The 25,025-nt window shown below is 32.8% G+C and overlaps 1 protein-coding gene across 4 annotated transcripts in view; it reads left to right on the forward strand.

Annotated features, from left to right (window-relative positions):
- LOC108909882 (serine-rich adhesin for platelets) overlaps positions 1-25,025 on the forward strand; it is a 117,479-nt gene that overhangs the window by 18,012 nt on the left and 74,442 nt on the right. For 2 of the 4 annotated variants that reach the window (XM_018714329.2, XM_018714330.2), the window contains exon 2: positions 7,314-7,317. The exons of the other annotated variants lie outside the window; for them this stretch is intronic. The gene's annotated coding sequence lies outside the window, so the exon portion shown is untranslated. The remainder of the gene's footprint in view (positions 1-7,313; positions 7,318-25,025) is intronic. 4 annotated transcript variants of the gene reach the window in all.

Raw genomic sequence — 25,025 nt, forward strand, 5'->3', positions numbered from 1 at the left:
AATAGCGGAACAAATAACGGGGCAAATACAGTAGTATTTATTGAATTAATGTTTTTAATAACCTTGCAGAACAGGAAAAGTGTAGACGCTATTATAATAAATTAATATTTATCTCATTCGAGGAATAATTGACGATTCCAAAATATACCTTTTAATTAAGTTGGTCAATAAAAATAATTCAAATGCACTCGTTTAACGGATTTGTGTACGCTGAGGATCCTCTCACTTTTGCATAAAACATTCCAGTGAATAAATCTGCATACTTATCATTTAATGAGAAAGTTGGCGGACATTAATGAATGTAACCAGATGAACCGTTTCTGACATTTTATATTTGCCTCTTATTTAACTTGGGTTTTGAAATCGGTGACATTATGCCACTTATCAGAGTGGAACAACGTATGGAAAAAATATTCTATTACTAGTAATAAACAGAGTAAAGTGATTTGGTTGCATACAAATCAAACATGTAATGTTAACGTAAAAATTATATGTAGTTAAAATAAAAGTCTACATCTTAGCATTAGTCTACATAAATAGTGCATTAGCTGAAGTTTTACACTTCTACACATACACTATTGGATTTAAATTGGATAAATTAGATCAGTCTATACGCTAGATACTTTCTTTCTCTGTATTGTGTCCATAAAAAGAAACCGATCTCGAACCACATCTTCGAATAGTCACACGAGACCTCGGACAACTTCTTCAACTACCATAGGCGGTGGATATTGTCATTGGAAAAGTTTATTCCAAACTCTTCTTTGAAGTACTGGGGCTTCCAGACCCAATTTTTGGTTATCCACAACATTAGAGTATTCATAGGTATACATAGTAAAATAATATATACAGGGTGTCTTCGATTTGAATTTTGAAAATTTGGGATACCGGGTTTTCGAGCATGCCCTTCTCAATAAAATAATGGCGTCCACGTATCACTTCCGGTTGTACCGGAAGTAGTCATCCACTTGCTTATTTTAAATGGAACACCCTATATATTATTGCAATTTCGGATTCTACGTGTTATTTTGTTATTTATTATTATTTGTTATCCATACTTTCAAAGTAGCTTAATTGCATACAGGGTGCTAGAAATTTAATGCCGCGTTTAGTTATCTTCAAACCTTCATAAGTCGTTTTTTTAATGAAACACCCTGTATGTTTTTCTATTAAAAAAACTTGTTCCATTATTAGCTCTCATATTTTTTACTCTACTGTAAATATATTAAGCTAACAAATAAATTCAAACAATCTTTCTAAAAAACTAGCCAAATAAAGTCAAATAATGTTTTTTGTTATCAGAAATCAAGGTATGCAAAATATATCTATCCCCACAGATACTGATATAGCTAATATCGCTGGAAGCAACTCCTATGTAGTTTATATGCCCCAACTAACATGGGATGACACTACCATTATCTAGAAAATGACTAATGTCTAAATATAATTAATATAAAGACAGCTATTATAAGGAAATTTTTTTGTTTCCACATTTTACTAGGGATTATTTCATCAGGTAGCCTCCCACATTCCACAGCTTCGCCAACCTTGTAGTTCCCAGGTTTATATAAAATCCATTAAGAACAAGGAGATAAAACATTTAGCACCACCACTACCATCTTATTTTGTTGTTGCATCGCTCAAGTATACTGAGTTTAGTCCAGCCTTTTTTTTTGTTAAAATCAAACACTAAGAGGGGCAAATAGTGATTTTCCTCAAAATAATTGTCGGTTACAACGTTTTACATGAGAATGACAGTACTACGTGATATGTGGTAAATAGTATTTCTTTGAAATCTAATTTTGAGTTCCATTATCGGGTGATGTTAAGTGTCTTAGAAACTATTTACCAATTCCATTGTCGTGTCCAAATCATAAGTGTTTTTATCTAAGTCATAAACATTTTTTTCTTAAAAAACAATAGATAGGTATCAATAGATTACCCTTTAAGTATTTTAGTAAATATGTAGATAAAAATTGTAGTGTAATAAATTACAGTGGCGACAAGTCTACGAGTATGTGTTGGCATTGTTTGCAAAGTCTGAATCAAAGGTTAAAGTTTTCGTTGAAAGTTCATATTGATAATATTACCAAAATATCTAGAGAACTCTTTCTAGTTTCTTCCGCAATATTTCTATTATTTCAACGAAACTTAATAATGGTCATTTTAGGAATAAAATGCGTTCCCACATTCCATTCCTTTGATATGTTCTTATTTCCTGTTTCCAGAGCTAACGATCATTTATAGAAAAAACATTAATTTATTGAATAATCCTAACTTGTGTCCTTTGAACAGCTTTGGCAAATATTTGGTAAGTTTTTCGAATGTGCCGATATGCACCATCGACACGATACGGCATTAGTTTACCTTTGACAAGTACGAGTACTCTGGCAAATCTGCACATATTCGTATTGTCATTTAATAAGTCTTCTACATCGTACTGCATTTGTTCACGTTTGGCAAAAATTTGGCAAATGACAGTCGACAGAGTATCAGTCTTATACTTTTTAAACTCGTAAATGGCTTTGCGTCGTAAAGTATCCATAAAATCGGATAGCTACCTACCTATTGCATATATAACAACATTTTTAATTGATCAGAAATTACCGTTACATACTTTTACTCGCTAGTTACTTATGTAGAATAAATTGTTTACGATAAACAAACCAAAACTGTTATCTAACATTCCAATTATACTGAACAACACGTGAGCCATTTTTTATTAGTTCTTGACAACACGGTCTGACATTGGCATGTGCAAAGGTAATTTATTCGATTGCTGCGTTATTAGATTTTTAATTGAGGATGTGCAGAGGATAAATATGCATTATCTATTATGCAACGATAATTTATCCAGTTAAAATGTATATTTTCCGCAATTTCCTAGATTTTTTGCCTAATCATAATTTTATAATGATGGTTTTATTCGTATATCTGACTCAGAACGATGCTTTTTCCATTTTAAAATTTATTTCGTTGTAGAGAAGTGCACTTTCTGGATTAACAAACTTAGTGTCTAGTGAGTTTTCTTCATTTATTACATTATTGTATAAGGAATATATTAATTCGTACTTCTCGTAGTGTGATGAAGTTCCTATCAGACTAGAAGAAGTGGTAGATGATAAATTAATGAAATATTTCATTCAAAGGTCTATTTGTTTTGAGAATAAACGCTCAGTAGAAGGGGAATTTTAAGCAGATGCACTTTGTCTTTGGACGGTCATGACCCCTACTCGAAACATTGTTTTCACCACCTACTTCTTATAAATAATAACGAAGTGCTACTTCAGACAGCAATTCCTTGTCTTACGTATCGGGTAATTAATTTTAAATTTTATCATCTGTCTTCGCGATCAAATCCCAGTTAATACTTACCATATCATCGTCCTTGCGAGCTGAATTAATTATTATTTATGGTGTTAGCTTGGCCGGTTTTTTTTTTCGGTTTCGTCCGCTATAATTAATCTTGAAAGTCGTTTCTGTGCGAATTATCCGGCGAAAGAAAGTTCGATAATTGGCGGGGCAGCAACCAGACCTCCGATATACGATTAAAAAGTTGTAGGAACGGAAAAACTTAAAACCTTCTTGTCGAACTGGGTAGCTGGTAGTCGTAACGTCATAACTCTCGTTAAAATAAAGTCCTACGCTACGGCGGGACAATAAAATTAAAATTGCTAGCCGCAGAACGTGACGTATTGCTAATAAAAATGTTAACACGTGGAAAGGCCGGGGGAAATATAATTTTTATTGCAAAACGCTTTACTAGACTAGACATAATATGTTGCCGTATTTGTAAGTAAATCATTATCGGTATTACCTTTTTAATCCAACTGTAAGAAACTAATTGAGTGACAGAGCGAAACTACAATGGAAAATAATTTTGTAAAAATTACGTGTTATTTTAAAGTCACCATTTTTTTGACACCAATTCAAACGAAGCGCAAAATGTCAATAAATATTCGAGTGTTTTTACACAATTTAAGTAAGTTAAATAAGACCAGATCACTTGGTGTCATAAATGAATTGACCTCACTTTATACTATACTTTCGTCTGGTTTGTTTACCATTAAAGTGTAATGTAGATGCGTTCATATGCTATAGGATAAGATCGACAGGAAGTCTTAGTTTATACCGAATGAGTCGCCGCACATATTGATGAATTTCAACAGATTTTCCCAATAGGAAATCCTCACCACAATTAAATTTCTTTATCAGTTCTCGGATTTAATTCTTGAAACCGACAGCGTTACGGAATTATAAACATTGTTCAGCCCGTTTGTGTTGTCTCCCATTGTTTGGACGTAATGAAAAGGGAAGCCGTTGTTTACTAAAACGCTAATTCTGGATATGGTGCTGGTGTACTCGAGGGAAGTCACATTCACGCACTGCCTTTGTTTTATTTAACTTGAGGTTAGGTTGATAAGTGGAGACAAGCGTTACGATTAGGGGAGACCGGGGAACGGTGGTCCCGTTTTCTGTTAGCAATGGTTTATTGAAAATTTAAAAAAATTATCTGCTTTGCGGGGTATCATTAACAGGAACCTCCTTCTCACTGACGTTCTTCCATGTCTCCACGCTCTTCAATAAAGACATAAGTTTTGCAGGGACAAATTCCTGTTACTCGGAATACCTTTTTTTCTGGAACAACCCTTTACATGCATTGATAAAAAATTCTGCAACCTCAAACGGTGCAATGTTTTGATACGGGTGGTTCTTTAAGTATTTGCTATATTCTGATCTGTAGACAGTTTTCAGGGTGTCCATAGAAACTGACATTCAAAGTCTGGATCTTATGTTTATTCTTATTTCTTTAGCCCTCTTTTAAAGGCTACTTCTAGGAATTTCGAGGTTTCGAGACACTTCCTGACATTCCTTTCTGCTCTGTTGGCTGCCTTTAATCGATCGGCAGTCCAAGACACCTTTTCCGTTTGTCTACGATAATTTCTTGGCATCTGTTGCAAAAATTGTTAGTTTAAATGTTACCCTGTATATGCATTTGGGACAGTGGTGACTGGCCAGCATCATCCCCATTTGACAGGTCACCATAACCCCCCAAAGATCACTTTTTTGGCATTCATGAACAGAAAAACGTTATTTAAAAACATAGTTATGATCAAATTTTTCAATGTTGCGGGAATGTTTTGGTTTCACCAATATCATGGATTTATTTATTGTCTTCTATTTGTAGTATCCATGGGTAGATGGCGTCGCTAGTGCTGTGAGTCAAATAATAAGTGCCGCGAGAAAAATAATATGGCCATCATTCCTCCGGACTCCCCTATATTTTTTTAGCTTAGGTATTATTGAGTGACAAAATCTTCCGAACGAGCAAGTAGAATACTAGAAACCTACGAGCTCTCGAAGCGCAAAGAGTTGTAACTTCTTAGAATCAGTAATGGCTTTTTCCGTATTCGATTTAAAGGTAAATATCACATAAAAACGCTTTGTTAAAAGAAAAAATAATAGACAGTAGCTAACAACAGATAATTAGTGGCCCCTTTTAGGAATTTTTATAGGTATATTGACCTTTGTGGGATTTTCCTTTTAGCAGTATAATTAGATAAATAATTTTTGTAGCATATTTGCTTTTAAGTTCGGCTTTTTTTAAAACTTTGTTCAAATAATCCGCAATGTCTTAGTCTTTTAAATCCTTAAATGTAATTAGCTTTTTTCTTGTCATTTTTGGAAGGCTAATATTGAACTAATATTAATAAACACCCTGTATATATATATTTGAGTAGGGCTTTCTATTGTGGGAAAGTTTCTGAAAAAAAAAGGATTTTTTAAAAACAAATTTACTGAAAATCCATCAAATTCACCCGTAAAACTAATACATCTTTGCCCACCTCTTATGGTATGTAAATCTCGATATTTTCTCAGGTTGAATCCGAATTGAAGGGAGGAAAATCCTAATGCAATCATCATATAGAACACATTCCGAGCTCATCTTATCAACATCGTATATCTCCCGAGGGTTTCGAGCGTCAAAACGGGTCGGAGAAACTGAAAATTATACAGAAACTCTTCTCCCATGAATGGTTCAATCAGGGGCATTGAAATGTCTGGAAATTTTATTTTACGTAGGTCGGACAAGCAAGCGGTTCAGAAATTTGATATCCCAAATAGACCTTTTCAAATGTAGTCTTATATAGGGTGTTTATATTTTTATTATCGGGGTTCCGTAGTGTGGCGAAAATTGACACAACTGAGATCGGTTTTTTTTATCGGAGTATGGGCAGTGTAATAAAAATGTGTACACATAGTTCTTTGACATACTTTTTATACATAAATTGATAAAAAATCAAAAATGATGAAATACACAGTAATTTAAAAAATATATATACCGCTAGAAATATTCTAGTTCAATATTACTTATGTCAAATCATACCAAATTGTTGAAAAAATATTCTTATTTAAATGTTACTTATGCATGTCAAAGAATATCAAAATTGTTTAAAAAACTGAATTCAGCACTTTATACAAGAAATTTCTTATTCGGTATATGTATGTATAGTTATTTTTAACCATATTAATCCAAATCCTAGCGCTAGTTTACATTATATGACATTTTATGAAACATGCAGACCGATGATTGATTTATGTTCTGCTGGTGATATTTTTGGTAGAAACAGAAGAAAGTGTTACAGACAATGCCAGATTTTCATCCTGGCCTTGCCTCTGCCTCTATCCGAGTGCCGTATATCAAAAACAGTTTATTCTATAACATGTTTTTATCGATACAGATGTCGCGCTGCTCTGAAATACGACTTATTTAGCTGCTATCCGAACATTAATGCAGGCACTGGAGCGTTAATTTCGAAAACGAAATAAATATAACGATATATAAGTAGCTGAAGTATGTCTTTATAAATATTTATCCCGGGAGATTTATATAGAATACTAACAGCATTTGAGTTATATCGACAAGAACATATTTCTTTGCTGGGTATCGGTAACATTTCACTCTCGATTTACACCTTTATAAATTCCAGAGGAATTGGCCGTTTGCTGGGAACCAGGAAACCACGTAGCATTTTAATAAAAAGAACGGCCGTGATGGAATGGATGAGGCGAACAAGGTGAAACAAAATTTTATCGCCTTTGTGTACCTCTCGGAGAGAAATTGCGGAATGTTATCCAAAAGTTGCAATTTTACAGATATACCTGTACTTCACAACAATGTTATACGTTTTTCAAACAATACTCAACAAAAAGTATTTCAAAATATCCGCTTTGTATTCAAAAAATGTAAATTGTATACAAAAAATCATTTGAAACATAGCTTATCTTAACATATACTTTTTTTGTTACAGGAAGGTAAGAATCATCAAATTTCTGGACATGTGGTAAGGTCATTTATTTTACATCACATATTATTAATTTGACATTAGGAAAACTGTCAATAACTGTCATCAATTTAATTTCAAAACGCATTTGCATTAAAATTTTAATTTTTCAACGATTTCCGAGTTGGTTAAAAAACAAAACATATACACTTTTTTTCTTATTGTAGTTGTGGCCTTGTCCACAATTTCGTATTTTTTATATATTAATCTAGAAATATGCACCATTTATCACTTTCGCAACTATTGTCTTTCAATATTATATTCTTTGTTAAACTTTGTGTTAATAATTTGCAACCCATATTGTGTGGTCATAATTTATATTTTTAAACTAAGCTTGCGATATCAAACACTTGCACAATTGTTTAAAACTTAGAAATATTTGATGCCCTGAATAATATGTAATTGCCAAATCTTAGTTCTTAAAAAGTTCACTTGATTAATTAATAATAGTCATTTTTAAGTCGTGCATAAAAGTAGAATTTCAGATGCGTCCAGCCAGGCAATTTCTTTCAGTGAAATTCTATTAAGATATATAAACATAAAATACTTACAAATAAAGTCAATGAATAGCATAATCATCTTTTTTGTTTATAATGTTATCAAATTCTTCAAAATAGAAGTACTAATAAGTGGAAAATTGTGCTCTGAAAATTGATACTTTAAATCGAGAATTCATACTTTAATCTCAGATTTTCGACTTTGAACTCAGAATACTACTTTAAAGAGGGAATTCTAACTTTTAACTAGAATTTCCGACTTTAAATGGGGAACCCTGTTGGAGATTTGACGCTGGTAATTATCGTATGAAAAAATAATTAAATCTTCTGAAATAAAAGTACCAATCAGTGGAAAACTGTGCTCTGGGAATTCATACTTTAAACTGAAAATGCATACTTTAAACTTACATCTTCGACTTTGAACTCGAAAATCTAATTTTAATTCGGAATTTTAATTTTTAACTCGAGATTCCAACTTTAAATGGGTAACCCTATTCCAAGTTTGGTTTCTAATTGATTAAGTAGATAATTAAATACTTCAAAATAAACTATCAGTAAGTGGAAAACTCTCAGGGAATTCATACTTTAAACTGGGAATTCATACTTTAATCTGTGAATTAATACTTAATCTGGGAATTCATACTTTAAACTCGGATTTTCGACTTGGAGCTCGTTATTTTGTTCTTAAATTGGAAATTGTAACTTATCTGGGAAATTCGACTTTAAATGAGAAGCCCTATCACAAGTTTAGCACGAAAATTAGCATATTCATATAGGAAAATAGTTCAATCCCCAGAAATAAAAATATCAGTAACTAAAAAACCGTGCTCAGGGAATCCATACTTTAAACTGGGAATTGATAATTTAAACTGGGAATTGATACTTTAAGCTGGGAATTGATACTTTAAACTGGGAATTGGTACTTTAAACTGGGAATTCATACTTTAAACTCAGATTTTTGACTTTAAATTCGGAATTCTAACTTTCAACTCAGAATTACGACATTAAATGGGAAACCCTTTTGGCACTCGCAATGAAAAAGTAATTAAATTCTCGGAAACAGAGGTGTCAGTAAGCGGAAAACCGTGCTCCGAAGCGCTGGCCTCCCCCTGTATGAGGCACACTAATACAATTCCTTTCGGCTCTCCGCTAAAAAGTGTGTTCAACCAGCAACGCTTCTCTCCGACGGCGTGCCACTTACGGCTAACCTCTTTCCGACGGCTAGAAGTAGAACCGCGATAAACAAACGAAACGTCGATAAGGCGAATTCAATTTCGGACGTGAATCAAGGCCTATCAAGTGACCCACGACCCGGGGCGATTAACTTCGAGCCGGGCAGATAGAATGAGATTATGCAAGCTAATTACTGTTATTAAACGATTGCCGGAGTCGCGGTCTGGAGGAGTACCACCGGAGAACGGCGCAGATTCTTTCCGGTCCGCGTGCACTTGGCGTTCTCTCGAGAGCCAAAGAAGTAGGAAGATAGGGAAGGAGGAAGTGACACATTACTTAGGTTAGTGTCACTGAACGATGTACATAAATCGTCATCATAATTTCAAGTCAGCGAAACTCTAGATAATACGTATACAGTATAATAAGTATAAGTGATTACTGTAATTTTTCCATATTTATGCTAAGATTGTGGTCCTGGCTTACTGAAAGAGATGCAAGCATAGATCACGTCTGGGTTCTGTTTCTCACCTAGAGATTCTCAAGAAATATATCAAGATTAGATTAGAAATTAAAACTGAAATTTCACTCATTTTTATGCGCTATCAAGCAGGTAGATGTTACAACCAACCAGTCGGTAAGAATACCCTTTCTATGATTCCTAATAAGATTGCACAATTTTTGAAACTAGAACATCCTGAAACATATACAGGCCATTCATTCCGAAGAACATCGGCAACGTTACTGGCTAATACAGGAGTTGATGTATTATCAAAGATGATGAGGTGGGTGGAAATCAGCCACAATTGCAGAATGTTATGTTGATGAGCGTGTAAGTAACAAAAATGAAATAGCCAACAGGATTCTTTACAATGACACTTCAACAGTTCAACTCCAGGTTCTAATAGTACGTCGCATCATGCTGTTTTAATGGAATGAAATGGAGCGGTCAATTAGTAAACGCGAAGGGAATAATTATCCAGATTTTATAAATGTTACTAAGTGTAATAACTGTACAATTACTATAAATATTCATTAATAATAATTAATAAAATGTAATGTTCATCAAATATTTCTATTTATTTGTTCATAAAATTTACAACTCGAAATCGCTTTTTCCCTAGGGAGATAAGTTCCCTCACTTACATCCCTTTGTCCACTTCTACGGTAAAATCCACTTACCTCCTTAAAAATAATGTATTAATAGTCAATTGACTATAGTGGGAGCAGATAAAATACTTAATTCACTAATTATTTCTTCTTCCTGAAATTTACGCAAAAATTGATGAAAATTATAACTAATTTATTAATAACTTAATGAAAAATCATGAATCTAGCGATAATAATTATATGAATTATCACAGGTCCTTTTTTCAAAATTTGAGCAACATATTTGCTTAAGTCCGCCATTAATTGAACATATTTTCATGTTTCCAGTTTTGACATATTTGGATTGTACCAGTAATTCAAGATGTATTATATGTAAGTAATATTGATAGCTTAGATATAAATTTCCTTATAAGCATTTCGTTGACATTTAATATTTCCCTATAGACTTTATAAATTGAACCAAGAGGATGTATCTTCCCTTCCATTAAAAAATATGATACTCATCTCTAGGTATAGATATATTACAGTTAAACTGATTATGACGACACATACATTTAAAGGTTAAATAATATTGACCGCAAACTCAAAAGTTCGAAAAGTTAATACTTTAAAATATTTGGAATGTCAAAGGTTGAACCTATAATAAATCGCTTCGATGCTTTCAATTATTTTGGGATGAAATTTTCTCCTCCGATTAAAATTCAATTAACTAACCAAACAATTAAATTGTTGCTATATTTATACATGGGGTTTATTAAGTACTTATTTTTATAGACCAGAGATCATTTGGAAATGGGATCGACTTGATTCGAGTCCTTACCACAAGAATCTCTTACTGCTTATCAAACTTTAACCGAATCAACCGGAGATAAATGCAAGATAAATAATAAAATAGACACCAGTCAGCAGCCCGCTGAACGACCCCGAGATACTCGATTTCGTTCCCTGTCACCAGCAAAAAAAAATCCTTTCCGCAAATTCGGCTAGCGAGTGAAATTTTAAGGATGCTATCCTTCGAAAGTGATGTAAATTTAAACCCGTCGGTTCCACGTTTGTGCGTTGTCAGGGCCCTTTACAGGTCGTTACCCCACGACAAAGTGAGGGTTCGGAAGAATTTTTGGGTTAGGGGACCCACGTTTATATAAGCGTCAGAGTTGGGGTAATTGGTAACGGAAATAGATCGGCTTTAAATAAATAGTATCCCTAAACGAACTAATGGAGATACCTGCGTTTTATTATTTTTTCATGTGTAGTACCAGGGGTTGGATTTTTTATGGATATGCTAGGAGCGCAACTTACAATTACATTATTTCTTTTATGGATCTTTTGTCCCTGTAGAAATCTATAGAAAATCTGTATTATTATTATTTAGTCATTGTCCTGTACATTCCTGCCGTAACTGTAAGTATTAACTAAAAGAATGCTGAAAATCATCTCCCAAAAAAAAAGAAAGAAAATCTTGCTTCTACACCTACAATAACAGCTAATAGTCCCTACAAGAATGACATTGAAGAAAAACAACGTTAAAAACTATTCCCTTGTAAAACTGTGAAAAATGTATTTGCTTCTTCAATACCGACCCCTAGAGGCAAGTCAACAACGTACCAAAAGAATGTTGCTCAAAAAGAGCGAATTTTGGGGCAGGATTGGTCCAGTGGGACAGCATCTGAAGATGAAGAGTGTCTATGTATTGTCAATTTATCTTCGTTTTTATAATCTGATGTGTGAAAGAAGAATGAATTCGTTGTCTTTTGAGTAAATAATCGACGCACTTGGAATGTAGCAACTTTATAAACTTCATTATTAGAATACTAGTCCAAAATCGCAAAATATTGATGATGGATGATAACATTTGCACTGTTATTTCATCTTTGGTATGTGTGTATATGTGTGTATGTCTATATTTGATTTGTATTTAGGCACTACTTAATTGTTTCTAAAATTATTATTTGCTTGCTCTGTAAATGGTTTATAACTGTTGGGCAATAAAGATTATTATTATTATTATTATTATTATTATTATTATTATTATTATAATATTTCTGCATGTACAGTTACTTGGGTTATGTCAAAAAGCAGCAACTATAGACAATGAATTTCATTAAAATTGGAAAAAACTAAAATTTGTTGCGTTATAACACCATATTTTAAGTTCATGGATGAAACACCATGTACAAATAATCGTAAATGACAGCATGTAAGTACACCTAATGAACCCGTAGCAGACTTAATTTAAAAAATATTCTAAGCATTCCGCATGAAACTAAGGGACGTCGTGCCCTGACATNTTATTATTATGGATCAATTTGGGACATCTACGGTTCAAATTAGGAAACTGGTATCCTAGGTCCAACCTAGGATACACTAACGTTATTTCTTTAAATTTTTTCTTAGTCAACTAAATAGATAATTAGGAGCTTTATAAGAGACGTGATTTTATAATGATGCCACCACATTATATCCAATCTTTTTCGTTTAAATTTTGACGTACCTGTTTATTTTAAACATATACTTTCTTAAGTGGCATATAGGGATGTTTTCCTTACATATAACGGATACGTTTTTGTAGATATTCCTAAATTTCACATGATAGCTAGAAAGAAACGATTATAATTTCTCAAGGTTTTATAAAGGTGTTCCGATTATGAAGATGAAGAAGAACTCACATTTAACATGCTAGTTGTCCAAATTAGACTACAAGCCCATCCGAAATTTTCAAGGGGTCATTTGACCCAGCATAATTTACTTATAAATCAATACTACCACAATATCGTAATGTAATAAATCACCAAAACCCGGGCCAAAATTTTCGGAAAATCAAAAAATTTTCCTGGCTTCCGGTATTGCTATTTTTGTACGGCATTAGGTCGAGATACATTTTTTTTTGTATAACGTATATACTTTAGAAATGCTATACAAAAATGTTTGCCGAAAACCACGCCCCCTTTGGTGGACAGGTTTAGCTTACCTGTGTACTCACCTGTACCAACAAGAATTGACGGCATAGTTTCTAAAGTTATTGTTACATGTGGTAGTATTGATTTATAAGTAATTCATGCTGGGTCAAATGACCCCTTGAAAATTTCCGATGGGCTTGTAGTCTAAATATACTGAATGTTAAGGCGCAGTGCGCCAATACAGACCCTCTAAAGGAGCATTTCTACTCCTTCCTCGGTCTTCCTAGCGCTTTGGAAGTCCTGTTCTTTACTCCGCTGCCTCTCGGTAATTTGTGTTCGACACCTGTTTAACAATTTATGATAAATGAGTCTATTTGCGAGTATCCTTTCGCTATCGAATCTATTAATATTTATCTAGATCGACTTGTGCGTCTATTTTCCTGTTATACAATTCCCATTATTTATGCGAAATTTTTGCAAACCTGTACCGCCACTTAGGACGTGTTTATCGAGTTTAGGTTAAACCGTCTACGTGAAAGTGCACTCGCGGCGGCATTTTAAGGCGAGTGGCTGCGTTTGTGTTATGCAAATCTCACCGTAAAATCGATAAAAATCAGGAAGTCTTTCATGCAGGCGTACAAAAAGTAGCTCGTAACGTAAATCGAAGAGTAATTTAAAATGTTATGAATGTGTAGTACGTGTCCGGTTTATTAATTCTTATTCATACACTTTTGATCGTATAAATGAAATATATAACAGTTTTTAGCAACTAGGTGATTAAATTGTTTGCTTCGATGTCAATTTCTAATGTGCCACCAATCTTCATAGTCGTGTTCTTATTGAACAAAAAAAAAACTTATTTTTTTCTGTTCATATTTTCTCAAGGCTTAATCGATGCCAAAGTTATACAGGGTGTCCCGGTAGTTGAAACAAAAAAGTCGAGTAGAAATAGATGAGGTCAAAATAATATCAGTTCTTCATATAATTTTTTTTTCATATGGGCCTTCGTTAACAAGTTACGGGCCCTCAAATGTGAAAATTAAAATGTTTTTTTATTTACAGTCTCTAAACTATTAACTTCAGCATGATGCAAATTTGGTGATCGATAACGCATGCGTACAACTTGTTTTTGATGTTGTAAGTGAAACTTCATTATGCCCAGAACGCCCAATGGTTAACAACCCAGAATTTTTACATACATGACGATCGCAATCTGCCTGCATAAAAAATAAGTTCTCTGAAGAATTTGCAAACGATACTATCCTCTTGGTTCAACTCGGTAAAATTAACAGTTTATCAAATATTTGTGATTTTATGTCACAGTACATAACGAGAGGCGCCTCCACCATTTTTTGTTTTAAATTTTTAAATGAACATAATTACTATGTTAGAACAGTACATATTTTTAAAATAAGAGCTTAGAAAATCTTACTGTCTGCTAATGTAATTTTCACTAACAAAATTTGACAAATACACCTTACACATAACACACAATAGAAAAACAAAATAAAAATAAGTTAAAGTTTTCAACTCCAAATATCTATGGGCAGGAATAGTGGGTAATAATTTAATATGTCCATAGATTTTTGAGGAAGGTCTGAATGGACATTGACATTTGGAGTTTCTGCAAAATAATTTGCAGCCACTATTAGACGATGTTCCATTAGACACCCGAAGAAACGTTTGGTTCATGCACGATGGTGCTTCACCCCATTTCAATATTGATGTACGAAATTATTTATCCCTTGTGTTTAATAATAAATGGATTGGGAGAGGAGGCCAAATTTCATGGCCACCACGTTCTCCAGACTCTAACCCGATGGACTTCTTCCTGTGGTGGGTATACCTGAAAAGTTTAGTGTACTCAACCCCAGTACAGACAAGGAATGAATTGCTACAAAGAATTAATTTCCATTGCGATAATATTAGACAGCCCAGAAATGCTTTTCCTTGTACAATCAAATAACACTCGTAGACTTAGGAAGTGTGTGGTGGTGGAAAGTGCCCATATTGAGAATGTATTTTGATAGTTTTCTTTCTCTTCAATTATTTTTTTAACTTTAACATATTCTTGTTTTATTTTCCTATTTTGTGTTATGTGTAAAGTGTGTCAAATTTTGATAGTGAAAATTACATTAGCAGACAGTAAGATTTTCCAGACTCTTATTTAAAAAAAAATATGTACGATTCTAACATAGTACCATTTAAAAATTAGAAAAATGAAATGGTGGAGGCGCCGATCGATGTGCACTATGACATACAATCACAAATATTTTCTAAACTGTTAATTTTAGCGAGTTGAACCAAGAGGGTATTATCACTGGCAAAATCTGCAGGGAACTTATTTTTGATGCAGGCAGATTGCGATCGTCATCTATGCAAAACTTTTGTGTTGTTAACCATTGAGCATAGTCCGTCCCTGGCGTTCTGAGCTTAATAATGTTTCACTTACAACTTCAAAAACAAGCTGTATCCATGTGTTATAGATCACCAAATTTGTATCATGCTGATGTTAACAGTTTAGATACTGTAAATATAAATAACTATTTAATTTTCACCTTTGAGGGCCCGTAACTTGTTAACGAAGGCCCGTATGAAAAAAAAATTATATGAAGAACTGATATTATTTTGACCTCATCTATTTGTACTCGACTTTTTGGTATTTAAGTTGGTCAGGAGCTTTTTGCGACGATTTTTCGTTGTTACCTTCGTTCAAATCAAAAATGACCTTTTCGGCTTTAATAATTAATTACTAAAAATCTAAGCAGGATTTCAAAATATCCTCTATAAGACGTTCTTATTGTTTTTTTGATAAAAAAAAATATTTGATGTAAGAAACTTGATTAAAAAAAATGTAATAATTGCGTATTAAGGGATTTTCACTAGACTTGAGATAACTTTACAAATAATGAATGGACTATGGTTTTTTAATCTCAAGGTATTCCAAAGAAACCCTTTGGAAGTCAAACCGTTGAGATTTTTCTTTCATACTGATCCGAATGTAATTTTTGCTAATAGGTCCTTTTTTGTAGGGTTTAATGAATTAAGCAATGACGCGTGCATTCTTAACAGTACTAATATAAGAAAAATGATAAAAGTTACGTAACACCTCAACCTAACCTAACTAGACAATTCTCGTGAAAAAGGAAACATACCATAAATATAAAAAATTATTTGAGAAAGTGTGGGCATATGTAACAATCGCTGGTAGAATGTCTTTTATCGAGCTCATTTTTATTATAAATCAGCCAGTTACTCTAAAATATAATTAAAATACGTCATGGTCGGTGTTACACGATAAAAGCACAGTCTTACTTTGCAGAGTACTAATTCCTTTTAAAGCAAACACACGTACCCTCAGATATGATACAATAATTGACTACAAGAATTATTTTTTATCACTTCTAGAAAGCAGAAAATGATGGTAAAAAATTGGAGTCCAATGTTAAAATAATTTTATATACGTATTATTTCGATACGGTTGACTGTACAGGTTTTTATAAGATCAATACATACAGGGTGTTCAGTTATTAATCGATCAAACGTCGCTGATAGATCCTATGATGAGGGTTCCAAATAAACTCTCATCGGAAAATGCTTCGTTTGTGTGGATTTCAATTTTCTACTATTACTGACGGCCGAGTATTTGAGTCTAATTTTTACTGAATTTGCGGCTATATTAAATATTTTTTGACGTAGACCATCTTATTCCTATTCAAATTATTGTCCAATGGAAGATGCCTTGTTAAAGTGAACCTAGTTCGGTAGACAACATTTAAAAATCTATAACTTAGCAGGTGTTGATTTTAGGATAGAGGTAAATTAGTCTAAATCGTAAAAATATTCAATACATCCAGCAGTTTTTAAAAAAATTGTGTTTTAATTAAATTAAAATGCCTCAAAATACTCCTTAACTGATAAATGCAGTAAAAAATTGAATAAATATATCTTTTACATACATACTTAAAAAAATTACTGAAAATTTTAAATGTCATTAAATGACAGCGAAATATTTATTTTTTATAAGTGGACCAGAAAAATTAAATTATACCTAATTATGTTAGTAAAAGCAGCTAAAAAAAGTTTTAACTTCTTTGAAAAATGAAAAATTTTTCAAGAAAATTTTATTTAATTAGCTGACTGAACATCCTGTACAACTTATAATACATTTCCGTGGGTATAAAACAAACATTAATTAAGGCAACGTTTCACAAACCAACCTATTGGGAAAATATAGATTGCGCGTTCTTAAAAACAAATTTTTTAGGCAGGCCTTTGTCTTAGCAATTTAATAAGAAAGACTTAAGCATAATAACATGTTTGTTTTCAGGCATTTTCGAGATCCCACCCATCATTATTTATCTCGAAGGTTATATGATTCTTCTTCGTATAGGGTGATCTCAAAAATATAAACTGAACAACAATAAGGTCGTTTCCTTAGAAAATATTTACCTTTACAGGAATCGGAACTCTATCTCGGTTTCGAAAATTCAATATCTATGTATGTTTTCAGCCAGGAAAATTGAATAATTCCAAATATTTCGAATTTTCACCACCAAGAACGGCGGTGACAACATTTTTTAAATTAAGGCGATGTTTCGCATTGTATTAGCTATGTCCAGTCCAAATTTGGTTAGTGCAACTCTCTCGGTTTTGAGAATTCAATACCTATGTATGTTTTCAGCCACGATAAATGAATAATTCCAAATATTTCGAATTTTCACCACCAAGAACGGCGGTGGCAACATTTTTAAAACTAAGACGATGCTTCGCATTGTATTAGCAGCTATGTCCTGTCCAAAGGTTAGTGCATCTCTATGAGATAATCCTCAATTCTCATACAGTCCATCCTGTATGTACCAGACATATTTAGTTCCCTTGATATCAATAGCCCATAAATTGCATATTCACTAGTCTGGAGATGCAGAACGGAAAAATGGAGTGGTATGTATATTCATAAATGAATGTCGTGATTTGAAGATCTCGATAACGTCCTGTGGGTGGGTTTAAGCTTGTATACACGTCTATTTACGACGTCAATATTGAATAGTTTAGTGCAGATTTCATTACAACTGGGTTGCAGACTTGCAGTTGTTCCTCACTTGCTAAACTGCCTCGCCCTTTGCATCGTTTTAGCGGACTAAATACATAATGGCTTTTATTTGTTGATTAAACAAAGAGGATGCTCGGGACCCCACGAAATCGACTAGTTAAGAGTTTCATATTAAATATTATTACTTGTTTTTGATTCCACATCAAATAAATTATATTTTATATATTGGCAAAGTATCTTTGTTACACTCCGTACATCTGGCTGCAATTTTCTGACACATTAAATTAATTTCTCTCTTTTAACAATCTTCTATTGAAACGTGTTGCGCAATTAATTAAAGATGAAAAGGATTATTTGGCCAATTACATATTGCTACCGGTAAAACAAAAATGAATACTTTGTGTTAAGTAATCTAAAGTATTAACGCTAAACAAACAGCAAGGGGTTATTGATATTTGCTTTTGTTTTAACTTTATTGGTAGCATTTACGTCATTTGCAAGTTAATAGCCGATGTTTTGTGACTTCCCAGTAACTTATATAAAACAGTCACTATTCAAAACTAATTCATATATAACTGGCCACTACCATTATGGCAGATTTGATTTTAATTGTCTTGATATTCAATGGTTTATGTGAAGATAATTAGAAAGGATTTGAGGAGATTATAAGGATGTGATTAAATGAGAACGAGAACTTTAATATTATGTTACTGAATTATTATCATTAAAAAGTTGTAACAATATATGAATACTTCATCTTGCTTACGCGTTCATGATGAAAGGAACAAATTCGTTTACAAAAGAAAATTATATACAGGGTGTCTTAAGAAGAACATATGCAGTCATCATTGATTTTTTTTTAATTCAACACCCTCTGTATTATGCCATTTTTGAATTGTGCTGTTAATTCTGAACACTTTTTGTATAACATAGCATATCTCTAAAATCAGCGGTTTTCATAATAATGACGTTTGAAAATTGATATTTTGAAATACACACAAGTAGGTAATTAAATAAAATGTTTAAATTAAAACAATTTTCTTCGTATTTATCGTTTTTCATTCCTTGACCCCTAGACCATTTTGATGTAGTATTTTGTGAAAAAAAATCAATGATAACTGCATATGTTCTTCTTGAGGCACCCTTCATACAATTTTCTTATGTCAAAAAATCCGCAACTAAAAATACTAATCGAAGTGTCCGAGCGTTTTTCCACAAAATAATTACCTGAATTTTAAACAAATTTGTTCTTTGAACTACTGTATAAAACAATTTACTTTGCTACACCTTTTTCCAATTAGTAATTATTTCTTCAGGAAACACTATTTAAAACTTAGGGTAGTTGCTATTAATTTACAAAATATAACCTATATTTCAGTTAAGTCATTTGAATTTCATATTATGTCATACATTAAACGATATTTTCTGATAGTCGGTGTACAGTTTCCGAAGTGCAATCGAATTGACGAATTTTGAAATTTAATAAAACAATCTCTAAAATAGAATCAATTAATCTGAAATATAAATTTTGAAATTAAACTTGATATGAAATGAAATGACGCTTTCTCAAATTAAATTGTTCGTTAGCTTACATCTGGAAAAGGCATAGAAAAAATTATCGGACTGGGCCAAATTCGGAAATTTTCTAAAGGAGGTTTTTCGATTTGCCCGAAAAGATATTTAAAAAGTAGTTTAGACCTCACGGGCTCAATTTTCGAGACAAGTTGAACGGCGAAATCCATATCTCTATACAAAATACTATTATTTTTACTCTTTTTTTTTTTCTTTTTTGGTCATATCATCAACGAAATTGAACCGCGAATGATACGCACGATTGCAAACTATTATACGTTGTGGAGTACGATTCTGTGTGAAAGCTCGTCTTTGGCGAAGATTGTGCCGTTCGATCCGTTTCGTCGACCAATAGGCACCACGTGCTTGATCATTTTTACACGATCAAAATGCAAACTTCGCTTAACTTTTACCGATCTATTGTATGCATTTATGTTATATGTGTGTAAAATATCCTAGTTAAAAGAAGTAATTATTAAAAATAACTAAACTAAGATGAGAGGAATGATTCGACAACTCTTCGCCCATACGTTCGGTCCCACACACGTTTATATTTGTGCTGCCTTCAATTTCCATAACACGATACTGAGAGTGTAATTAGTAGTATAATTTATTCAGTGCATACTCAAAGGTTATTAATGTTGATGTTTGCTTGTATGCCGAACCAAAAGAAAAAGTATACAAGCACCTTCGAGATAATGCCAAATAATGCTGAATATACTACAGTCACGACGTTTGATAGCACTGCGGCGTTGTGAACGGTGGCAAGAGAAATATCTCTACGGGGTGGTTGGAAAAACGCTTTTCCCAGCGACGATTATTTTCGTTCTTGTTGTATCCACTTTTGATGTTTATAGTGAACCAAACTTTCTGGAGTATTCTCTTAGAATATACTGTCGTTCATAAGGTTTATGATCACTTTTCATTCAAAAACTAATATCTCCATGATGAAGTTTTTGTGAATTCAGGTAAACTAGAACTAGCTAGTATGTAATATTAAGAAAACGATGGTGACGTCACTTTTCTCCATACAGACAGAACTGAGGCAAATTTTTTTTAACTAAAATGAGATTCTTTTTTATTTGGGACACTTGGTACATTTTAATTGTAATAACCACTCAAAATATGATTGTAATAAATAATTTTTCTTATTTTTCGCGTATTTTTTTATACGTGTATTTGTTGATGACATTTATTTATGACTATTATTGAAGTTATTTATAAATAATTACCGATTATTCTGAGTGTTTTATATGGCGTCTAGAACAAATCAAATACAGAGAACGTATTTAAATTTTTGAGATAAAAATAAATGTAATCATCAAGGTTATTAACTTCTATTTGTATAAATTACGATATGGGTTTTATGTAACGATATGTTGATAACATACGTAATTTTATTTAAACATTCATAAGTTAAATTGGGGGACTTTGACCTTCGCGACCAAGTTTGTGCTACATATCTAGAGAAAACCCCTGCAAACCGATACTATGTATATACACCAGGAAAATTAGCGAAAATAAAAGAGAAACTCGAAAAAAGTCCTATCCCCGAGATTATTGTAAAATTGTCTCAAGGAATATAATACAAGACATCTCTCATCTCGTGAGTCAAAAACATTTATTAGCTCTTTTCTATTTAAACAAATAAGTGAGGAAAACAGTTTTGTCACTTTGCAGGGAAAACCATCAAATTTTAGCGAAAAGTTACTCGCAGACAGCTTGTAGGGAGTAAAATTATCTACAAAATAACTTGTTAAATTAAAATCGGTTAATAAACAAAAAAGTTATTGCAAAAAAACAAGAAAAGTTACCATTTTTTAATTTGTTTATAACTATCGCATTTATTGTTAAAATTTTATAAAACCTATGACAAGTTGAGGGTTTTGTCATACTTTAAAAGTGTGCCAAAAGTGGACGCTGTAGGTACAATAGTTTTCGCACAATTCAATTTGTTTATAACGGAGGCTCCAAAAGTTATGAACTTTAAGCCTCTGTACAAGCGTTAATTTTCAACCAAACATGATTCTGAAAGCGTCATTGTAATCTTAAAGACGTAATTAAGCGACCTATTAAAAAATATCACCGTTTTTTTGACACTAACATTCTCAAATTGTGCATTAAAAACCGTGCGTTTTTCGCTTATAAACAATTTGAATAAAATTGTTGCTATTTATACTGCCTCACCGAAAATAGATACCATGGAAAGTAAGTAAAATTGTTAACAGAATATTGAGAATATGTTGAAACAGGTTGTGATATTTCTCTCCTTAAACATCACTGATATATGTACTTGTCTATAATTCTTATAATGGTATTGCACTTCTTATGACTATCGTGTATCTGTATTTTTGGGAACTATTTCTTTCTTCCATAAAGGATACACGGAAGTTTCTTGAATAGAATAAATTGGCTATAATAAATTAAAATTACCTGAATCACACCAAATTCAGTGCTGCACTGTACTGCTAGGCAATTTGTCAACAACTGTTATTTATGGCCGGTTGCCCAGTGCGGCTGTGTTTGTGCGCCGTTTGCCCGCGCGCGCATTCTTCAACTAGTCGACCAGACCTGTATATGGGTATGGCTAAATAAATATGAGAACAAGTTTATCAGATATTTCAATACCGAGTTGGTGCGTAGCGATCGAATCTGGTACATACTGCCTAGCTCTTTGGTCTTCAATTGAGATCGGAAAGACTATACCCTGTAGGACATTTCGCATTTCAAGCCGTCTCTGAAAAATGCAGTAATAACGTTTCACCCTCTGGAATTGACGTGACTGCAGCTGATAAGTTTAATGAGTTTGTACGGCGCGATAAAATTGCGAAAAACTCCGAACAGCGGCCCCTTGTATGCTTATTTCTCAGCGAGCGTTTCTCTTATTTTATACTCACTTCACCTCGTCTACGGTGTACACACACTATCTATTATTAGCTACCATATTCATATCTTTGCGTAGATAATTAACCGGTCGACAAAGGAAATACTATTATCCTTTATGTGCTCTGCGGTAATCTTAGAAGAGATAATAGAAAATTTGTTGACTGCAATTACCTGCTGGACGGGTAAGTGACGTTCGAATCAATATGTCAGTCATACTTGCCATAAATTTCATTTAAATAGGCAATTCCTGTGTGTTTTTACCGGGTGTTATTAAACCCTGATGAAGTCGTTGAAAAGTAAAATAATAACAATGTCTACGTCATTGTACGGAACTAAGTTAATTAGTTTGTTTCATCGAGAAACATACAAAAAAAAAAGCTGAGAAAAGTATCCCTGATTTTACAGTTATATTTAGAAATATGTTAATTCGTTTATCGTGGTGGAATTTTATGTTGGTCTTTATCCAAATTGATTGATGTTATAGCTATTATATGTATTTTATTAATACTATTTAGATAGGTTATTTATACCTGAACAAATTACGTTTATTAAGAAAAAAAGCGGTGAACAGTTATTACCATATTTGCTTACGGTCGTACTAAACAGAGCCCAAAGTGCGTGGTTAAAGAGGGGCTACTACCACTCCATCTTGACTGCTGCACGACGGTAACCATGACCACCGCTGTAAACACTTTGCGCCCTAGCGCCCCCTCGCACCAGCCGCCATTGGATATTTGATATCAAAACTTCATGTAATGACTTAATGAGTATTGACCAAAAGTTTATTTGAAATAGCTTCGTGAATAATTCTACAGGTTGTCAAATATGATTAATTGGTTTATAATTTGCTTTTCCAAAACAAAACTTTCTTCTATATCTGATGGTGGGGTAAATGGTATTGGAAAAACAAACAAGAGTAAAACATGCTTTCGAAACACGCTCATTCTAGATATAAAAGACATCTGTAATATCAAATCTTCACTTTTGTGGCATATGTTAGATATTTATTAAAAAAAATAAATAAATATCTAAATAATCAACTGCTGATTTCACCTTGACTTTCAAACATACACAATTTATATTTGGAAAGTGAGTTAATTTTGATACAACTCAACTCAAAACAGTTCAGTTAATTGGTTTAATTAAGAATATATATTTTTTTAAACAAACAAAATTAGTCATTAATTTCTTTTTATCCTAAATTCCACGCCAGACACCAAAAAGTTACTAGTATCGAGAAAGATTGACAGTTGAACCTCTTTAGTATAATTTTCTTAAAAAATAAGTTTATACTTAAACTTTGTTTTGCAATAATTGTACCAAGTTCATTTTATGCTTTACTTCGTAGGTACCTAAAATAGGTTAACAACAGGAGTAATTTGTTTTAATGCCTAATAAAGTTTATTAGGTTTTACCACTACTTTGCGGACTAATGATCCGATCAACTTTGAATTGTGCCCTTAATACATAACAAACAGTTAGTAGTGCACACTTAAAAGTGAATATTGTTGGAAATTGATTTCAAACATATTTTGATTAACACCCAGTTGCAGCTTGTACCTATATTTTGTTCATCATTACTAAATGGCTCAGCCGTGGCTCAGTTATTGATCCCATTCTTAGGGAATCAGCACACTTAATTAATTCATAATTTACTTTCTCATTAGACAAAGCTGTTGCCATGGAAATTGCTCTGCTCCCCGCATTTGCTCAGGTGTACCTATCCACCTACATATTTAATTAAAGCTGAGCTTTTCTGCACTATCGATGGTAAACTTTCAGCTGAAAAAAAAAATAGCTAAATGTTTAGGGCGTGTATTCAGAACGTGTCTGCTTCCAGCCTTGTGTTCATTATCGCGAATAAGTTTATTGACTGCACCTAGAATATCTCCCGACGCGCTCGTTTGCAGGGATTGAGAAATCTGCCTTTCCTGCTGTTGGAATTGCTTGTAAATTTTTTAACGTGGCTCATATATTTTTTGACTACCTTGCCCCCTTATCTTTATTGCTTTCCTGCTTATAAATAATAATAGGGGCAAAATTGTAGGAAAATTCTTATACTTTACTTAAAATAACAATTCAATATTTTTTGACAGAACACCGTGTATATTTTTACATATGTGGATAGAAAGCTTCCTTAGCTAGGGTTTGATAGATCTATCTTTAATAATAAGAAAGATATGGCAAAAAAGTATGGAAATAAAAAACTCTTTAGACTATTTCAACCACATCTCTCTTATTATTAGAAATAGATCTGTCAAACTTTGCCACTATAGTTAATAAAGTTATCCAAATATCTGAAAATATACAGGGTTTCTTCTCTAAAAGTTTGTATCTTCGGAATGCAACTGTTAATTATTTTTTAAGCACCGTTTTGGAGTCACAAGAGAAATTTCTGTAACATTGAGAAAAGCTTATTAAAAAAACTGGACATCCTCCCCCCAATCTACCACTGTTAATTACATCATAACATTCAAAATGTCCATACTAACAC

Source organism: Anoplophora glabripennis, unplaced genomic scaffold (genome assembly GCF_000390285.2).
Source record: "Anoplophora glabripennis isolate ALB-LARVAE unplaced genomic scaffold, Agla_2.0 scaffold28, whole genome shotgun sequence".
Classification (NCBI taxonomy): Eukaryota; Metazoa; Arthropoda; class Insecta; order Coleoptera; family Cerambycidae; genus Anoplophora; species Anoplophora glabripennis.